Source organism: Lonchura striata, chromosome 14, assembly GCF_050655825.1.
Source record: "Lonchura striata isolate lonStrDom1 chromosome 14, ASM5065582v1, whole genome shotgun sequence".
Taxonomy (NCBI): domain Eukaryota; kingdom Metazoa; phylum Chordata; class Aves; order Passeriformes; family Estrildidae; genus Lonchura; species Lonchura striata.
In genome coordinates this window covers 11,594,936-11,611,486 of record NC_140716.1, presented here as the reverse complement: position 1 = coordinate 11,611,486, position 16,551 = coordinate 11,594,936, and the positions used below count along the sequence as shown (strand labels likewise).

Below are 16,551 nucleotides of genomic sequence, written 5' to 3'. Positions count from 1 at the left end.
TACTTTCTCAGTTGCTGCCTTTGCTAAATTAAGTATGTCCCAAGTGGCAGCAAATAAACAGGAGGCAATAAGGAAAGGACAAACGGCTCTTTGCGGAGCTGGAAGTGCAGGCACGGATTCCCATCGCGGTTAGGAAAGAAGCTCCGCTGCCCTTGCCGCGGATGCGCGGCGGCTTCCGAACAGGGGGCGCGGGCCAGGCGGAGAGGAGAGCGGGCAGGCGGCGATGGGGGCGGGCAGGCGGAGAGGAGAGCGGGCAGGCGGCGATGGGGGCGGGCAGGTGGAGAGGAGAGCGGGCCAGGCGGAGATGGGGGCGCCCAGGCGGAGATGAGGGCGGGCAGCCCCCGCCGAGCGCCACGGCCGGTCCGGGCCCCGCCGCCCCGGCCCCGCCGTCCCTGAGGGGCCCGGCCGGCCCCGCCCCTCCCGGCGGGGGCGAGCCCCGGCCGCGCTCTCCCATTGGCGGCGGCGGGCGCGGGGCCGCGGGCGGCGGCGCTGATTGGCCGCGGCGCGCGGGGCGGGCGGGGCGCGGCGGGCCGGGCGGCGGCGGGGCCGGCGGGACGCGGCCGGCCCAGCGCAGCCCAGCGCAGCGCAGCCCGGCGCGGCCGCCGCAGGACGCGCAGCCCGCACCTCCCGGTGAGCGCCCGAACCGCTGCCTTCGCCGCCCGTCTGTCCCGGCCGGCAGCGGGACTCCCCGCGGGCCCCCATCGCCGCGGGCGGCGGTGCCCGCGTTGCCGGGGCAGCCCCGCGTCCCCCGCCGCTCGCTGATGCCCTTCCGCCGGGTCCCGGCCCGCCGCACCCTGCGGACCGCGGGGCTTCCGCCGGCGGGCGGGGGTCGCGGAGGCCGGCGGACCCTGCCGGGCCCGGGCGGGGGCCGGCCGCCCCGGAGGCGGGTTTGGGATGCTCTGTGCCCCGGCAGCGGCACCCACGGCAGGGGGGTGGGCCCGGCACGGACCTGCGGCGGGGAAAGGGGAAACGGGAACGTGCAAAACCCGTGAGAAAACAGCTGCGTGCCGCGGGAGAACGGCAGTGGCTTCGCGTGGAGGGCGCCCCTGGGTGAGGTGTTGCAGGAGCTGAGTAATGGTGTTCGCGGAGGCCTGTGCTGCACTTCAGCTGGGGTTCAGCTGGCCTTTTCAGTTTCCTGTTCTCCAGCCGGTGCTGGTGATGCAAAACCCAAGCCAATACCTCAGGCTTTGGTTTGATGCATCCTTAGCATCGCTTCCCTTACAGCGCTTAAAGTAGCGCGGGGCTCTTCAGCCGGAGCTTTGCCTCTCCCCGGCTTGGCTTTTGCCTCCGTAATTCTCCATCTCTGTTTATGAAATAAGCAGAGAAGGAAATGATATGCAAAGAAACTGAACTACTGTGGGAGATTTCCAAGTAATTTTGTAATCAGTAATGAATGTTCAGGCTTACAAATACTGGATTTTGCCCTACAGTTCAAAGGCACAGTTGATGGGTATGGGCTCTTAAAAGGGTCTTTGCTTTTACAGTTTGAAGCAAGGAATCTGGTAAAGGTTGAAAGCCAACTGGTATAAAAGGAGGGTAATTGTAGGGTGACCTTCTGGAAGCTCTGCAGTAAGGAAATAACCTATTGAATCCTGTTATAATGTGGTTATTGTTTATAAACTGAATTAGCAATTTTGCAGTGCTTGTTGCATTGTTTTTTTTTTTGTTGTAATTGGCTTTTCTGTAGTGTCAGTATTGGGCAAATCTGTCTGCAGGCAGTTTGTCTTCTCTGACTGGAGTTACAAATGCAGACTTGGAGGTCAGTGATTCAAATGCAGGATCACAGCTCACCATAGTGAAGCACAGCATATGCACAGAAGGGTGATATCTGGATTTTGTAGCGTTTCAGACATCACTGTATAGACAGGAAAGCTGTTATTGTGTGTTACATGCTGGGTAGCCTTGTGGACTGGGAATCAGTGTTCAGGTCTTCTGTGTATGTGTGGTTCCTCCTGGACACCCCGAGTGCAGAGGACAGTGATTCAGAGATCTGCAGATAAATGGAGACCTGAGTTGGTACTTGTGTAGTGCTATTAGACAAGCTGACCTCTTGCAAATTATGTGTGGGAAAATGCAATAAAACTGTTTTACTAATCTTTCATCAAGCCTTTCATCTTCCAAGGGGTGACAGCCTTGGAGGCATACTGTACAGTGAGGTGTCTTGTGCATCCAAACACAAAGTAAAGTCAAATAAGTGGATAAAATTGGATATTTATGCCCAGAGGCAGTAAGCAAGCACAGCATGCAAATAAACACCAAGCAAATCAGTAGGTGTCCTGCTGGCAGCTGTGCAGTCATTGGGAAAGGAGAACATCCTGATCTGGATTTTTTCAGAAGCAGGGAGGAATTCAGATTCTTCCTGCCAAGAGTATGTTCATTTAAACCAGCTCTTACTGCCCCTGCCAGCAGCTTGGGGGTCTCCAGGTGGTTCCCTTTGCCCTGTCTGTGTGGTGTGCTGTTTAAGAGCCAAGTGTGAGAGAATTTATCCAATGCCTTCCTTCCCCACAGGCACACTGGGCAGCAGGCCAGCTGTAGCTTCCTGTGTGTGCAGGTGCAGCTGCACAGGCACCACTCCTGCCCTGGGAGTGCAGAGTCTTCTCTGGGTTTGTGTTCTGAGTGTTGGGCCTGAATTGAAACAGCTCAGGTGATGTCATGATGTACCTCTGCTGCTGCTCAGCCTCATAATTTCAGGATTAGAGTTCACAGCTCTAATCTAATCTAACTGGCTCTAAGGCATGTTGGATCTGGTTTTTGGTTTACGAGCTTTGTTTTGTGAATTCTAGGATTGAGAGTCCATTCCAGAAACACTGCTAAAATTTTTTGTCTGTTTCAATTATAAATTAAATTCCCTTCCTTTCTTACCCAAATGAAAACAGCCTGTGGAAGTGTCTCAGGAAAGAAGGCTGTTGAGTGGCAGTATGTGTAGGTGCTATATGGACAGGATGGCACTCACTGCTGTATCTCTGTTGTAAAGATACAATCCAGGTGTATCTTTAAATCTTGCTGAATTGGCTGTATACCAGAAACTTTAAATCAAATGGGGACTCTGAACTTAGATGAGTCTCCTTTGCTTTTGGCTTTGCCTTTGTCAGAGGGAGCAGGGAGGAGAATGGATCTTGACTAATTCTCAGTTTTCATGTAAGACCTTTCTCATCATTATTGTTTTCAAATACATTTTTGTTCCTCTTTGTATGTTGCACCTTGTCCATCTGTGTGCATGACTTTTGTTCAAGAGGCTTTTCCAGCAGTGCCTGTTCTTCTTTTGCAGTTCTTTTTAAGCTCTTAAGAATTTTTCAGGCATAGTGATAAGTCTGAATCAAATAGTGATGTGTCTTATCCCATTTGAAGGAATAAGTAACATGAAAGAGCTGGGTTTCATCAGAAGGAAAGCAGCTGGCGCTGGTGTGTAGGGAGCTGTGAAAGTACAGGTAAGTAAAGCAAAAATGACACATCAGGAGCAGTGAAGCTTAAAGACCAAGAATCCACCACACAGATAATTATCACTGTGGGGTCCATTGCCTGTGGAAGGATAGATATGCTTTAAAAGTTATGTAACAGAGTTATCTTTCCAGAGGCTGAAAACACCCTATTCTTTTTACAGATGGATCTGCTTTTAAAATTCTCTTCTTTACATATAGAAGAGGTTGCCTTAGGGGTCAGAGCTGCTACCAACTAAAAGTAGATAATTCTTCCAGCCACTGTTTTGTGGCTTGAAAACCACCTCTGTCCCCTCTTGGTATTTTGTGATCTATTTTATCATGTCATGGTCCTGTTGCCTGAAATGACAGCTATGGTCCAGGAAAACAGAGAAAGTGATATTTTCTTAGCCATATGGTATTTGTGCAAAAATGACAGTATTGTGGGGGTTTTCCAAAGTAAGCAAAGTGTCTAAAACAGAGAATATTGTTGTAAACTATTTCTGTGGCTTTCACACTCTCTTCTGATCTGTGGGAGTAAGGTTCTGTAATGTATCCTTGTATTAGATTGTTTGTCTTTCACAAATTATTTTACTCTTCATTTTCCACATTTAGCCAGTACTAGAAATTCAGCAGAAGAATGAGGTAGGAGCCTTGCTTATGTATTGCAGCTCTTGGCTGTGTGGAAGAAGCAGCTTGTCTCTCTTGCTGCCCAGTAGAGGTGCATCTTCTTGCAGCAGGGAGAATATTTTTGGAGAGTATGATTTTCTTGTTGAAAAGAAATCCCACTTTTTGCAGCATGAAGTTTAGTTTCCTTTTCCTAGTTTGTGTATTTGGAGTATTTTGAATTTTGTGTGGGACAGCTTCTGTGGCTGTAAATTCTGTTATGGAAATGGATGAATGCCCTAGCAAGGGCTGGACAGTCATGGAATGATTTTATGGCACCAGCCAGGAGCTGATCTCAAACTGCCTTTGTGAAGGGTTAGGGTGGGCACCTGCAGTGTCCAGGACACAGATCTGCCCTAGTGATGGACTCAACTTTTATAAAATGATAAAGCTGTGCTGTTCTGTTTGGTGTGAGAAAGCATCCGAGTCACTCAGCTACAAGTACTGCCTTTAGTAAGTGAACGCTGTCAGCTTGAGGAAATGTGAACTTAGTTTTTCACACTTACTTCTCCTTTGTAATGTCTTCTGCCATTATTTCAGTGAAACTCTCTCAGTTTTTATGCAGGAGATAAAATATTTGTGTAGTGAGTGCTTGTGTTGTACCAAACTCCTCCTTGGGGCTCTGGCTGAAAGTACTATAGAATTTACTGCAGAATTTCTGTGTCAGGGTGCAAGGCACTTTGAAGGCAGTAAAGCTTCAGACTTCGTGACTTTCCCATTTACATTCTGTAATTTTCCTGAAATGCAATTTGGCGTTGGCAGGGTATGTTTACTTTCTTGTGACTCTTGGGAAACCTGGCAGTTCAAACACTAACATCTAGTTCTGCTGGTGTTCCTGAGGGATGTTCTGCAGCTTGCTAAAGAACTCATGTAAATAGTCAGTAGGTCTCAAATACACTCCAGGTGACAGGATGAAGTGCCAGACTTACTGGTTTAGCTGTGTTTAGCTGTAATTCTGAGTGTAGAAAGAACTTCTAAACCTATCTCCAGCTTTCCCTTATCTCAAACACTTAAAAATATTCATTATTTCAGTAGGAATTTCCCTTGCTGTCTCCAAACAAAGTTCAGTTTTCATTTTACAAATAAGAATACATTGCTTTGCAGCTGTTGTGCCCGTATATAATTCTGTTTTATTTAGGAATGTTTTAGCAATGGCCTGAAAATGCCTGAAGTTTGAAACCTGGTGAGTTCAAGTACCTTGAAAATTGGTTGGATAACAGCAAAGAAATTGGGCAATCCTGACCTGGCACGTGGCACTTATCCAATTTAACCCTGACCTGCTTGGGTTTTCCGAGTGCCTTTTCCAAGGTGTGGGCAGCTGGTGGAACCCAGACTGTTCTGAGTGCATCCCTGAGATGTCCTCCCAAGCTGTTCCTTTGCCTCGCGAGGGGGCTCTGTTGTGGGAGAAACCTGTGCATGCTTCCTTTGGTTTCTGGTGCGTTTGTAGTCTGTGCTGGCTCCCTCAGGTGCCTTTTGCTGGGCCAGTGGGGAGCTTTGGGTTCAGGCTCCTGTGTCAGTCTGCTCTCTGTTCCCCACAGACCGTGTCACTGTCCCAGCTGTATGGGCATATTTGGGACCACGGATGATCCTGGAATCGGGATCAGAGCTTCTCTCCTGCATTTCCTTTCATCTCTTCTGCCATCTACATGTCATGAGCGTGGCAAGCACATTTCTCTCCCTCTCAAGATTTTTCATAGAGGTGCACAGAGAGAAATGAAAGAGAAAACTATTTCTATTTTTGCTCCTTGTTTTTCCTATGTGGAGTGTGTTTGGAGAATTGTTTACATGGAGTGAGTGCTTGGTTGGATTCTGGTGAGGATTGTTTGAGCCTGATGGCCAATCCAACGCTCCTGGGGCTGGACTCTCAAGAGAGAGTCACAAGTTGTGTTAGAGTCAGAGAAAGTAGTGTGTAGTTTTAGTATCCTCCTTTTATATAGTATATTAATGTATTTTAGCATAGTTATAATAAAGAAACAATTCAGCCTTCTGAATTAAGTCAGACATCGTCATTCCTTCCCATTGGGTTCGCCTGCGTTTACAATATCACAAGCACCAGATTCCCTCTCCTGGAGTCTTTCAGCCTGTCCACTGTGGCAGAGTGATGTGCTCTCCATTTCCACTGCTCTTCCCACACTTTCCAGCCCTTGTGTTTATGGTGTCTCAGATCTGTTTTAAAAGCTCTTAGTCCTGCCTGTCAGCTCTAAAAACAGATATTTCTGCCTAGAAGACCATTATAGCTCTGCAGGAGGCACGGCAGAGCATCCACTGTCCTGCTGGGTGAAGGAGCTGCTCGTGTGGAAAGGGAGACTGGCAGGGGAATGGGGTGAACTGGGGGAAGCAGTGGAAGAGGTATTGCCCTACCTGTGTTATCAGCTCAGCCTGGGCTACACAGCCTACCTGTGGGTGGAATGTTTGCAGGAAATGTGGGAAAATGTTACCCAAGAGTGTGGATTGCCAGCACAAGGTTTTCTTTCTAGTTGTTTGTTGGGGTATTGGGTTTTATTCAGGGTTGTTTTTTTTTCCCCCTCTCCTTGTAACCTTGGTTGCATCATTGGTTTCTCACACAATAGAACAGTGGGTGTTGGGAAAATATAAATTAGTGATGATGCTTTTGTGGTGTCCTATTTTTGATGTTTGGCTCAATTTTAAAGCATCCAGATTCCTTTAGTAAGATGAAGGAGCTGGGCAGCAATTTCCTCATAGAAATATCTAACCCAGTGCTGACTGATTTAATTTAGGCTTTATTTCTTGTACTCCTGATATCAATCACCCCTTCCTCTTCCTCTTTCCTCCCAGCAAATGAACAACCCTACAGATTTTTTTCACAAGAGATACCACCTCTTGCCCTTCCAGGCTTTTTCCTTTCTGAATGAGGTAGTGCAGGAATATAGGCTTCAGAAGCCACTGAGGAAAACAGGGAAAGAAAATTAGTTTGCAGGGAAAGGAAAGAATAATATGCCTCATTTGTATTTGTAACTCATCAAGCTCAATTTTGATTAAAGACTTTGAACATCACCACAGCATGCCAATTTTGGCTTCCTCTTTGAGTGAAAGATGAAGTGTGCGGAGGTTCTTGGCAGCATCTCTTGACAACAAACACAAGTGAAATCAACTCATATGTTTTAATTGGTCTGGCAATACTACAGAAATATGCATAAGTAACATAAATATCATGAAAATTAAGTACTTTAAATAAACTTGGTGTAACCTAATGGCAATAATATTTTCTGTTTGTATTATGTTTCTTCCCAATTTGTCTGTCAGGTTTCTTCTCAAATACTGGGAACCAGCCATCTTTTTCTTCTCTGTTCAATCTCTTTCCGCATCTGTCATGAATTACACATTTTTGCAAAGTTCTTGCTTTATATTGATGTTGTGATGTTCACAAAAAAAAAAAAAAATAGGACACTGGGAGCAAGATGGAGGTAGTAAGTTTGTACTGAAGCATTTTTAACAACTCTCACTGTATATATCTGATTATATAAATTATTGCCTCGGTGAGAATTAGAGAACATGACATGTAAAAAAGCTGTTAAAAACAAAACCAAACTGCTCTAGAAAGATTTCAGGCATAAGATGCTTTATGGCAACAGGCTAGAGGGTAATCCTGCCACAAAAAGCCATGCCTTCTCAATCCTTAACAGCTGCATCACTTCAGGCAAATCTGAAGTGGGCCCTGGTGGCAGGTGTGAGGGATGGGATTTACCTGTATGGACTGAGCTGTGGATGTGAGGGATGGGATTTACCTGTATGGACTGAGCTGTGGGTGTGAGGGATGGGATTTACCTGTATGGACTGAGCTGCAGGTGTGAGGGATGGGATTTACCTGTATGGACTGAGTTATGGGTGTGAGGGATGGGATTTACCTGTATGGACTGAGCTGCAGGTGTGAGGGATGGGATTTACCTGTATGGACTGAGCTGTGGATGTGAGGGATGGGATTTACCTGTATGGACTGAGTTATGGGTGTGAGGGATGGGATTTACCTGTATTGGACCATGCTGCAGGTGTGAGGGATGGGACTGAGCTGCCCTTCTCTATCATAGTCTCCCCTCTCAGCTCCAGTATAAAGCAAGTCTTGTTTTTTGCTCCACAGCTATTGCTGCAATGCAGCTTCCTGGAGAGAGAAATAGGATTACACAATCAGAGTGTGCTGGTGGAGGTAGGAAAGCAGAGGATGAGCTGGGCTCGGATGAACTCCACATTCCTTGTTTGCAGGGTGGTTTTACCAGGTAATGGATCTACAGGGGAGCAGATCTTTCTTTGTTCTGTGGTTTGGGCACTGGGTGTTGGAAGGGGCTGCTGGAACGAGATGCTTCTGCCTTGGCTGTTGTGAAAAGCAGCTGAAGCAAAGCATAGAAAGAGCTGGTTAGTGTTACAAATGGTGGGAGTAGAGGCAAGTGGAGACAATGGCAAACAGTGCTCGAGGCTGGATTCGTGTTATAGGGCCTTTGAGAAGGACTTTACTGATTGAAGCAACAATCTGTGCATTGAAGTAACTATCACTGACAAATCTTGTGCTTTTCTTCTTAAAATAATGAAATTCAAATGCCATTTCTTTTTAGTAGTAACAGGAGACTGCTTGCCTAATTTCTCATCAGTAATTTTTTTTTTCCTTTGGCCAAGAAGGTGATTGGAAAACACTTCTTTTTTCTGATGCAGGCTGTAGGATTCTGCATTTATCCATAAAAATCCATTACCTGATTGTGTATCAGATTTGAGTTTGTTGTTTTGCTTCTCTGTAGATTTTGATGTAGTAGGATTTGGTTCAATCAAAAGGGTAGGACTGACTATGGCCATGGGTTCCATGGGTAGGTGATGTTTCAACAGGGAGTCAGCCGTGGTGGCTCCTCAGGGTGGACTTCTTGTTCCTCACCTGCTTGGTTGTTTCCTTTCAGAGGTTTGCTCTGTGCTGAACTTGTGACTCCACTGGTCACCAGAAGGGTTTGGTGATTTTTCTTCCTCAAATTAGGAATCTCTCTGGTGTGAATGGTGTTATAAATTGTGACACGGCAATTTGAAGTGTCTTAATTCAATAAAGCAATTTTATTTAAAACAGCAAGCGAGTAAGGCAGGCAAAGCACAGCGCTGGGCAGCCGGGGAGTCTCCTGCTCCACCAAAGGCGTGCAAAAATGTTCTGTCCCAACCTTCCTTTTATCCCCCCCCTTCTCCTTGCAGGCGTGACTCTCCAGATGTAGTCTGAGTCTGGTCGTTGTGATAGCTTCTAAGTCTCTTCTTTTGAGATACAGCAAGCAGACCAGATACACACACCCAGGACTCTAATCTCAACCTCCTTATCACCTTGTAAGCAAATAAGCATTTCAAAGACACACCAGTACATTCTTATGCAAACCAAGGTAATCGAGCATATCACAGTGAACAAATGATCTTCCACTTATCTCAAATGGTACGCTGAGTGATGGGATCAGTGACAGGAAAGCTAGCTCAAAGTGGGGTTCTTCAGGAAAAAAGCTCAGAAGGTGCTACTACCCTGCAAACGCAGGGCTGGTTGCATCATTTTGGAATACAACACTTGCATAAAGTATTTTTTTTTTTCACAGAAAATATGCAGAGAAAATGAGTTTCCAGAGTGATCTGATAAATGACAGGAAATGGCTCACAGCTTCTCTTTTGTTGTTCCAAAGGGGAAAGAGAGGAGAAAGGAACTGTTTGTTATATCTGGTCAAAATCCACATGCAGCCTTGCATAACTGATCCTCTGCTCTGGCTGGTGAGTAAGATTAGCAGGCTTGCAGCCACATTCCTCTCATCTCTTGTGAAACTCCAGCCTCTGAATATCGTTTATTTATTGTCAGTAGTTAACAGCAGAGAGGGAAAAGTGGCAGCTTAAGATGATAGTGACACTAACAAAGCACGTGATGTATCTTCTCTGAAGAATTACCCGATTACTGATAAATCCTGCAGTTGCATCCATTTGGTGAAACTCTGATTTTATGAAGGAGAAGGGAAATTTGCTGTTGTTGTTTTCCTGAGCTTCTGTGGCAGTGCCCTCTTGAGAGAGGTTAAGTGCCAGTGAGGGCAGCACTCTGAAAGGAACCACTTGCTGTCCAATTGGGCTAATGCTGCTTATTTTTTTTAGCTACCTTTAGGAAGATAAGCATCTCCCACAAAAAGTTTTTGTTAAATAAATAAGCAAGCTGTTGAACCTGACTACTAGCTCGTTATTCCATACTGACTTTATTAATCCTTGAGTAGTTATCCTGGGTTGGTTTTCCCACTGTTCATGCAGCCTCTCTTAGCATCACAAGGCATCCTTCATCCGTTTCCTGATTCCAGGTCCCTCTTCTATTACCCCAGCAAGTAAACTGGACTTGCTTAACTTGTATTAGAATTTCTACACAGATTTATCCAAGTCTTTATGGAAATTTTCCCAAAACTGTTCAACACTTTTTAACTGCCTGAATGTAGTGCATAAAATGTCCTCTTGGATGTACAAGATTGAAGAGCTGAGCCCAGTTTCTTGTGGGTGTCGGGTTACCATGAGTTGAGGGTGCAGTAGAGATGTACCTGGATGAGCCTTCACCAGTGAGTTTAGCCATTAGCACACTTAGTAAGCTACAATTTATCTCCTCAAATCTGTATCCAGGTATTTAGTACCTGTGTGATAGTGCAGCAGATACAGTAGTTTGGTTAAACAGGCAATATAGAAGGAGTAAATAAGCACAGTTCGTGCAGCAGCCTTGTGGATTTTTCCCTAGTGGTAACTTTCAGGTTTTGATCACCGTAGGTTCTTCCAGTTCCCAGTTTTTCTACCTTGCCTTCAATTCAGCAGAGTTCTTTGGCCCGTTCTCAACTCTAGTTTTGTGAATGGGCCCAGTGAAGTAAAAGGGACCAGTCGAGAAACACGTATCTTGCTGAATCAGATTGTTACTAGTGTCTTTCTCCATCTGGAGCCCAAAAATAATGTTCTAAACATAGTAGAGAATTTAGTAAAAGAGTCTTTTTAACACTGTGTATGTATCTGTGTTTCCTGAACTGTTTTGAAAACTCTTCAATTGCTGTTCCTTTTTACCTATTGTCTGAATAAACAAGAAATAATAGGACTTCTGAATAATAGAATTTTTATAGTAATTGTGCTTAATTCCTATATCCCTTTCCTTCTGAAAGTGAAGTTCTCAGGTTTAATGGGAATTAAAGCAGTTGACATCTGAAGAACAGAGGGGGTGATCCCCCTGTGCCTGGGTCAGGGTGGGTTACAGCAGTTACTCATTAGTGAGTAGTGCAGGGGCAGCTCAGGTGTGCCCTGCACACGTGCAACCTCTGACTTTTTCAAGCTCCACATCTGCCCACCAAATGAAATCCCTGCAGCTAGTGGTATTGATCATGATGAATTCCACTCTGTTCATGAGCCTTTTAACTTCTTTCACAAAAGAAGAACTGCCTCTGTGCACGGAGTGTAAAGCTACTGGATGTGCTGAGGTAGGAAGCAGCCTTCTGGCCAGCCACAGGCTGGAAAGCTGCAGTGTGCTGGCTTTCCCACAAAACTAAGCAGTCCCAGTTGTCCTTTTTATTTTGATTTACCCTTCATGGTAATCCTCTTTGGCCAAATAAGATCCTTATCCTACTGTCTGCAAATTGTTTGCTCAAATTTTTGTAATTAACTTGGGGTCACCATTTATATAGTCTTACTTTGTTTCCTTCTAACTGTATTGAAACACTTTTTAATATATTTTAAAGTGAACCTAGTGACTACTGCTTACAGTGCCTAAAAGTTGATCTGACACTCCAGCTTGTGCTATATTCCTTCACCAAACACAACAAGCCCTTAGGAGAGGTATTGCTTTCTCTCTTCATGCAGGTTTGCGGTCCTGCTGTTGATTCTTTGGCACCTCTGTTTTCTGAAGGAGGCCTAAGACTTGGTGCTGAGTATCCTACATGCTTTACTCTCTGCTTTGTGGTATTGATGTGTTTTGTTCCCTTTTCTTGCAAATGTGTATGACATTTAGGGTTTTGACATCTTGTCTCTACCCTGAAGTTGCTGTTTCTGAATACTGAATTATCCTCGGGTAGCTGCGTTGTTTGAAATGCTTTGTTTTTCTTAAAGTGTAGCAGATGCTTTCTAGGGTGTGAGGCAGGGGTTAAGGAAGTCTGTAGAGTTGCTTCTGGAGGACTTTGCCATCATTTGCAGTGAAATGCACTGCTAACATAGTAAACCTTCTAATATTTTCCATAAAAACAAAATATCTTTGGTACTGTGTGCTTTTCTTGGTGTTGTGGACCAGCCTGGCCAGAATCTGATCCCTCTTTTGCCTTGTATCATCACTGTTTATTTCAGAAGGATGTTTGTAGCATTGATACAGAGAAATATACTAACAGCTGGCTCTACTGAAGCTGGAGATTACTTTGTAGCAGTGAAGGATTATGTACTAAGTGAATCTTCCTTTGACAACTGCAAATTAGACCAGAATGTGAACTTAGTGCAGGTGGTTGGCCGCATCCTTTCCAATAACAGACTGTTTAAACAGATTTCTTCACCAATTTCTCTGGATAAAATAAAATTCAAATCCATGGGGTTTTAGTTACAGCTCTCACTTTTGTGGACTGCACATTTTTAATATATCTTAAATGAATTGTTTAGTTGTTTCAAATCACTGACATGAGGCTTCTAAGTTTTTTGCCTTGCAACAGGACTTAAATAATCATTGTCATCCTCTTTGTGCATCCAGCCTGCCAGGCAGGGTAATTGTGGGTATGGAGGGATGAAAGCAGCCACACAGAACAGCAACAAATTAGGCTCTACCCAGAAAGTGGCAGTTTGGTGTTAAGCCATTTGATGCTAGGGTTAGAGCAAAAGAAATCCACTACAAATAAAAGTGTACAACGGAGTTGTTATCTCTCTGCAGGATGAGTTCCAAGCAGTCAGACACGACGTGACTCAGCACGAAGGGGCACGGTGCTGATGCAGTCTCTAGATGATGTTGCCATGTAACTTGCTAGCACTTTTACTTTTCATCCAGCATCATTTTGGTTAATGAGTTTAGCCTCCTATCATCCAAGGCAACACTCAGCAGAGACACAAGAAACTCAGTCTTCCTTAGGAGCTGTAATCCTGATTATTACTGCACTGAATAAGTGTAGTAATAAATCACTGACACAATGAATTGCTCTTGAATTCAGTGTTTTATACATGGTGAATCTAGGCATCTATAGCTTTTCTCAGTCCTTCCCCCTCTTCTTTGTGATGCATTAACCATCTGAATAGGATTGTGGCACTTTCTGTGGTAGATTCTGGCTAACAAGTTCAGTTTAGAACCACCAGATTGTTCTAATGACTGGTAACCAGTACAGGCCAGTTTAAATGTGTTGTTTACAGACTGTGTATGTATTAATAACTAATTTAAATTATGAGCAAGGTGAGGGATGAGGTTCAGTTCTTTTTTTGGATCAAATCAACTGCTTGTTGTGGGATCTGTCTTACAAATAACTGCAGTATGGGCTCCTTTCTTGGTAGCTGCTCACAGTACTCACATGGGATCACAGGCTACAGTCTCCAGCAAAGGAGAAGGGAACCAGAACAGGATTAACCACCAATTAACCATTGGATTCTCTTCCTTGTTGGTGTTAGTGGCATTTTGATTGGCAGTTTGTCTGGATGCTGATCAATTGTCCATTTTATGTGGAAAATATCTGGAAAACAACATTGTGACTTTAAAACTTGTACTCCCCCATTAATGGGTTGTGTGGATACTGACGTGGCATCTGTTGGTGTGTAAATGGCCTGGGCAAGGTAGTGTGTTAAACAGAGACACTGCAGAGTGTGTCTGCTCTGCCTGCATGGCTTTGTCCCTCACTGCTGCTGTGCCTGCTCTGAGAGAAGGGGGACAGGGAAGGTGATGCTGCAGGAGCAGCACAAACTGGAGTCATGCAGTTTCCAGGGACCTTATCTGCCTCCTGTAAGCATTGCATCTTCCATCTTTGTCCTTTGCTGCTGGTATCTGTCCTTGCCTCTGCCTGCCTCAGGCCCTTCCTTGCGCCCGACTCTGCTTGTGCTGAACCAGCAGCTCAAGTCTGGGGCTTGCTCTGGCTGCTCCCTCATCTTCCCCCTTGCAGACAGGGTGCAACACCTCAGTCAGAGCTCTGTGCTGAGGAAGCATCCTGCCCAAGGGCTGCATCCCACAGCTGGAGCCTGCAGAGCCTGAAGCAGGACCCCCATCTCGGATCTTGTGCCTGGCTCCCTGCTGCACTGCAGCCCTGCCTGGTGGGGGGCAGGAGCTCCCCTTCCTCTGCTCCAGCCGTTTTAATGCTCTGATTACTGAAGTGGGTAAGTCACCACCTCGCTTGTAATAATTACAGATTTCCACTGTGATTTTTCACTCGTTGGTTGCCACAGCAACTGTGCAGTGGCTCGGCCGAAATGCTGTCACACGGATTTAAATCTGAAGCGGCTCAGCCTCTCTCTGTTCTGGCGCATCTTCCCTCTTGCCCCTCGGCACCATGGCAACCTGGCCATGGTAGCCCAGCCTTGGCCATGGCACCCTGTGCTGCTTTTCCCTGCATCCCTGTGCCCAAAGGGATGCTGCAGGTGTTCCGTGGGTATCCACAGCCCCCCATTCCCGTCAGGAGCAGTGTGCAGCGGGAGGTGCCGCTGGGATGCGTGCTGCCTGCCGTGCTGCCTGCGCACCACCTGGAGAGAATGAACCAAACCAAGGGTGTTTTGTGACTGTCTCATGCCTGGTGTCACCCGCAGGAGATTTGCAAACCGGAGTAAAAATAAGGGGTTTAGGGACAAAACCTGTTCTTCAACTTCCACAATTGTTGGAAACGAAGGAGCCATTTCAAACCTTAACGCAGTCTGGCTCTGCGTCTCGGAATTTGTTTTCAGACAGCTGCCGAGGAGGCTTTCGGATGAACTCGGACAGCCACGTTCCAGAGCCAGATTCTCTCAGGTTTGAGCCGAGTCGTGCATTCCTCTCTGCTGGCTTTGGCTGAGCACAGGCTGTGGCTGCCAGGAGCTGGTTCCATTAACCTTCATTAAGTGGGGCATCCCCCTGGCTGGGCTGCGGGGCTGCAGCGCGGGGCTTCCTCTGGGTGATGCCTGTGCCTGCTGCGCGGCTGCTGGAGGAGCTGGCAGCAATGGCACTCCTCAGCAGCAGCCTGCGCTGAAGGGAAGCAGGCAGGGAAGCAGCGAGCAGCACTTCCAACCCAGGAGCTGGCTGTGGGGAGCCTGGGAGCAGCACTGCCAGCGGGAGAGCTGGACTCGGCATCCGAGTGCTGTAAGTGCCTTTGCCGTGTGCCCGCGGGCGCTGGGGTGGGCACGGTCCGGCCCCGCTGCGCGCTCTGGGCCCGGGGCACCGGGAGAATTTGGGTTTGGGCAGGGGGGTGTGTGTGTTGTTACTGTGTCCCTGCCGTGGATGTGCAGGGATAGCTGCTCCTGGTTTGTTTTCTAGACCCCTCGTACAAGAAATCTCCTGCATGGCTCTGCTGTTCCATGTCCTCAGCTGGAATGGGGGTCACCTTGAGAAACCAGAGCTCTCACCCCAGCTTAAAAGGTTTCCCTTGGTTTGGTGCAGGCTGTCTCCAAGTGAGCTATTTTATGCCTTATGGCACAGGAAAACAAATTGTGCTTTTATTTGGTGCTATTTGTCTATTTTCCTGATCTCTGAGGAGGCAGCAATAAGATGCTAGGAATAAAATCTTACAAGGAATATAACTGAATTTCCTTGGAAATACCACTTGAGGGTATTTTGCAATACTTTAATTTTTTCAAAACTACAAAATGCTTCTGGAGCAACTAAACTGGAAAGCACGGCTGTGCCATAATTTGTTTAATCCGTTGTGAGCTGGGCTGTTTTTGTCTGGGAAATGTGTGGAAATGAGCAGGCATGGTTTGGATATGTTGTTGCCATCTGCATTTAAAATAATGGATTTAAAATATGCTTGAAGGGATGTTTAATATAGGCTTGAAGATATGTTTTTGTATGTACCTCACTGGTAAAGTTCACTGAAATATCAATGTGTAGGTTTTTTCAGGGGGAACTACGAAGAGATTCCTTTAAAAAATTAGAAATTTTTTAGCTAATGTAAGTTTAGTTGTACTTTGTTTTAATCAGCATTTATGTACCATTATACAATTTATGTAGGTACTGTTGGCTTTGCATCTGGAACTTGCCCCATTTCTAGCAGATGCTTTTCCAATTCCATTTTTTCTTTTCCTGAGACAATGTACTTTCACAGGGAAGGTATAGGCACATCTCATCCCACCTTAGCTGTGCCAATAGTTCTTGGATCAAAAATGAGATGTTGAAGTTTAGTGGGTCACCTGGATCCTAGTGTGCCATAATCACAACATTCCTGCCTGTTCTTGTTCATTGGATTAGAGACCAGGAGTCTCTCCTTGGCCAAATATTTTTTGGAGAGAAGGTAAACAGAGACAAGGGCAGAAAGATTTTATTTGAAGAAAAAAAGAAAATTATGTATTCATATCCAGCCACCAAACCCTGCTTAGAGGG

General features: G+C 46.0%; 1 protein-coding gene across 5 annotated transcripts in view; it reads left to right on the top strand.

Annotated features, from left to right (window-relative positions):
- The first annotated feature begins 517 nt into the window (after positions 1-517).
- The window catches only part of ABAT (4-aminobutyrate aminotransferase), a 50,602-nt gene continuing 34,568 nt past the window's right edge, over positions 518-16,551 (top strand). The window contains exon 1 of one of the 5 annotated variants that reach the window (XM_021539922.3): positions 518-630. The gene's annotated coding sequence lies outside the window, so the exon portion shown is untranslated. Of the gene's footprint in view, positions 631-8,176; positions 8,315-15,175; positions 15,316-16,551 lie in introns of those variants that run through there. The other 4 variants (XM_085592397.1, XM_085592396.1, XM_021539924.4 and 1 more) reach the window with 4 other exon arrangements.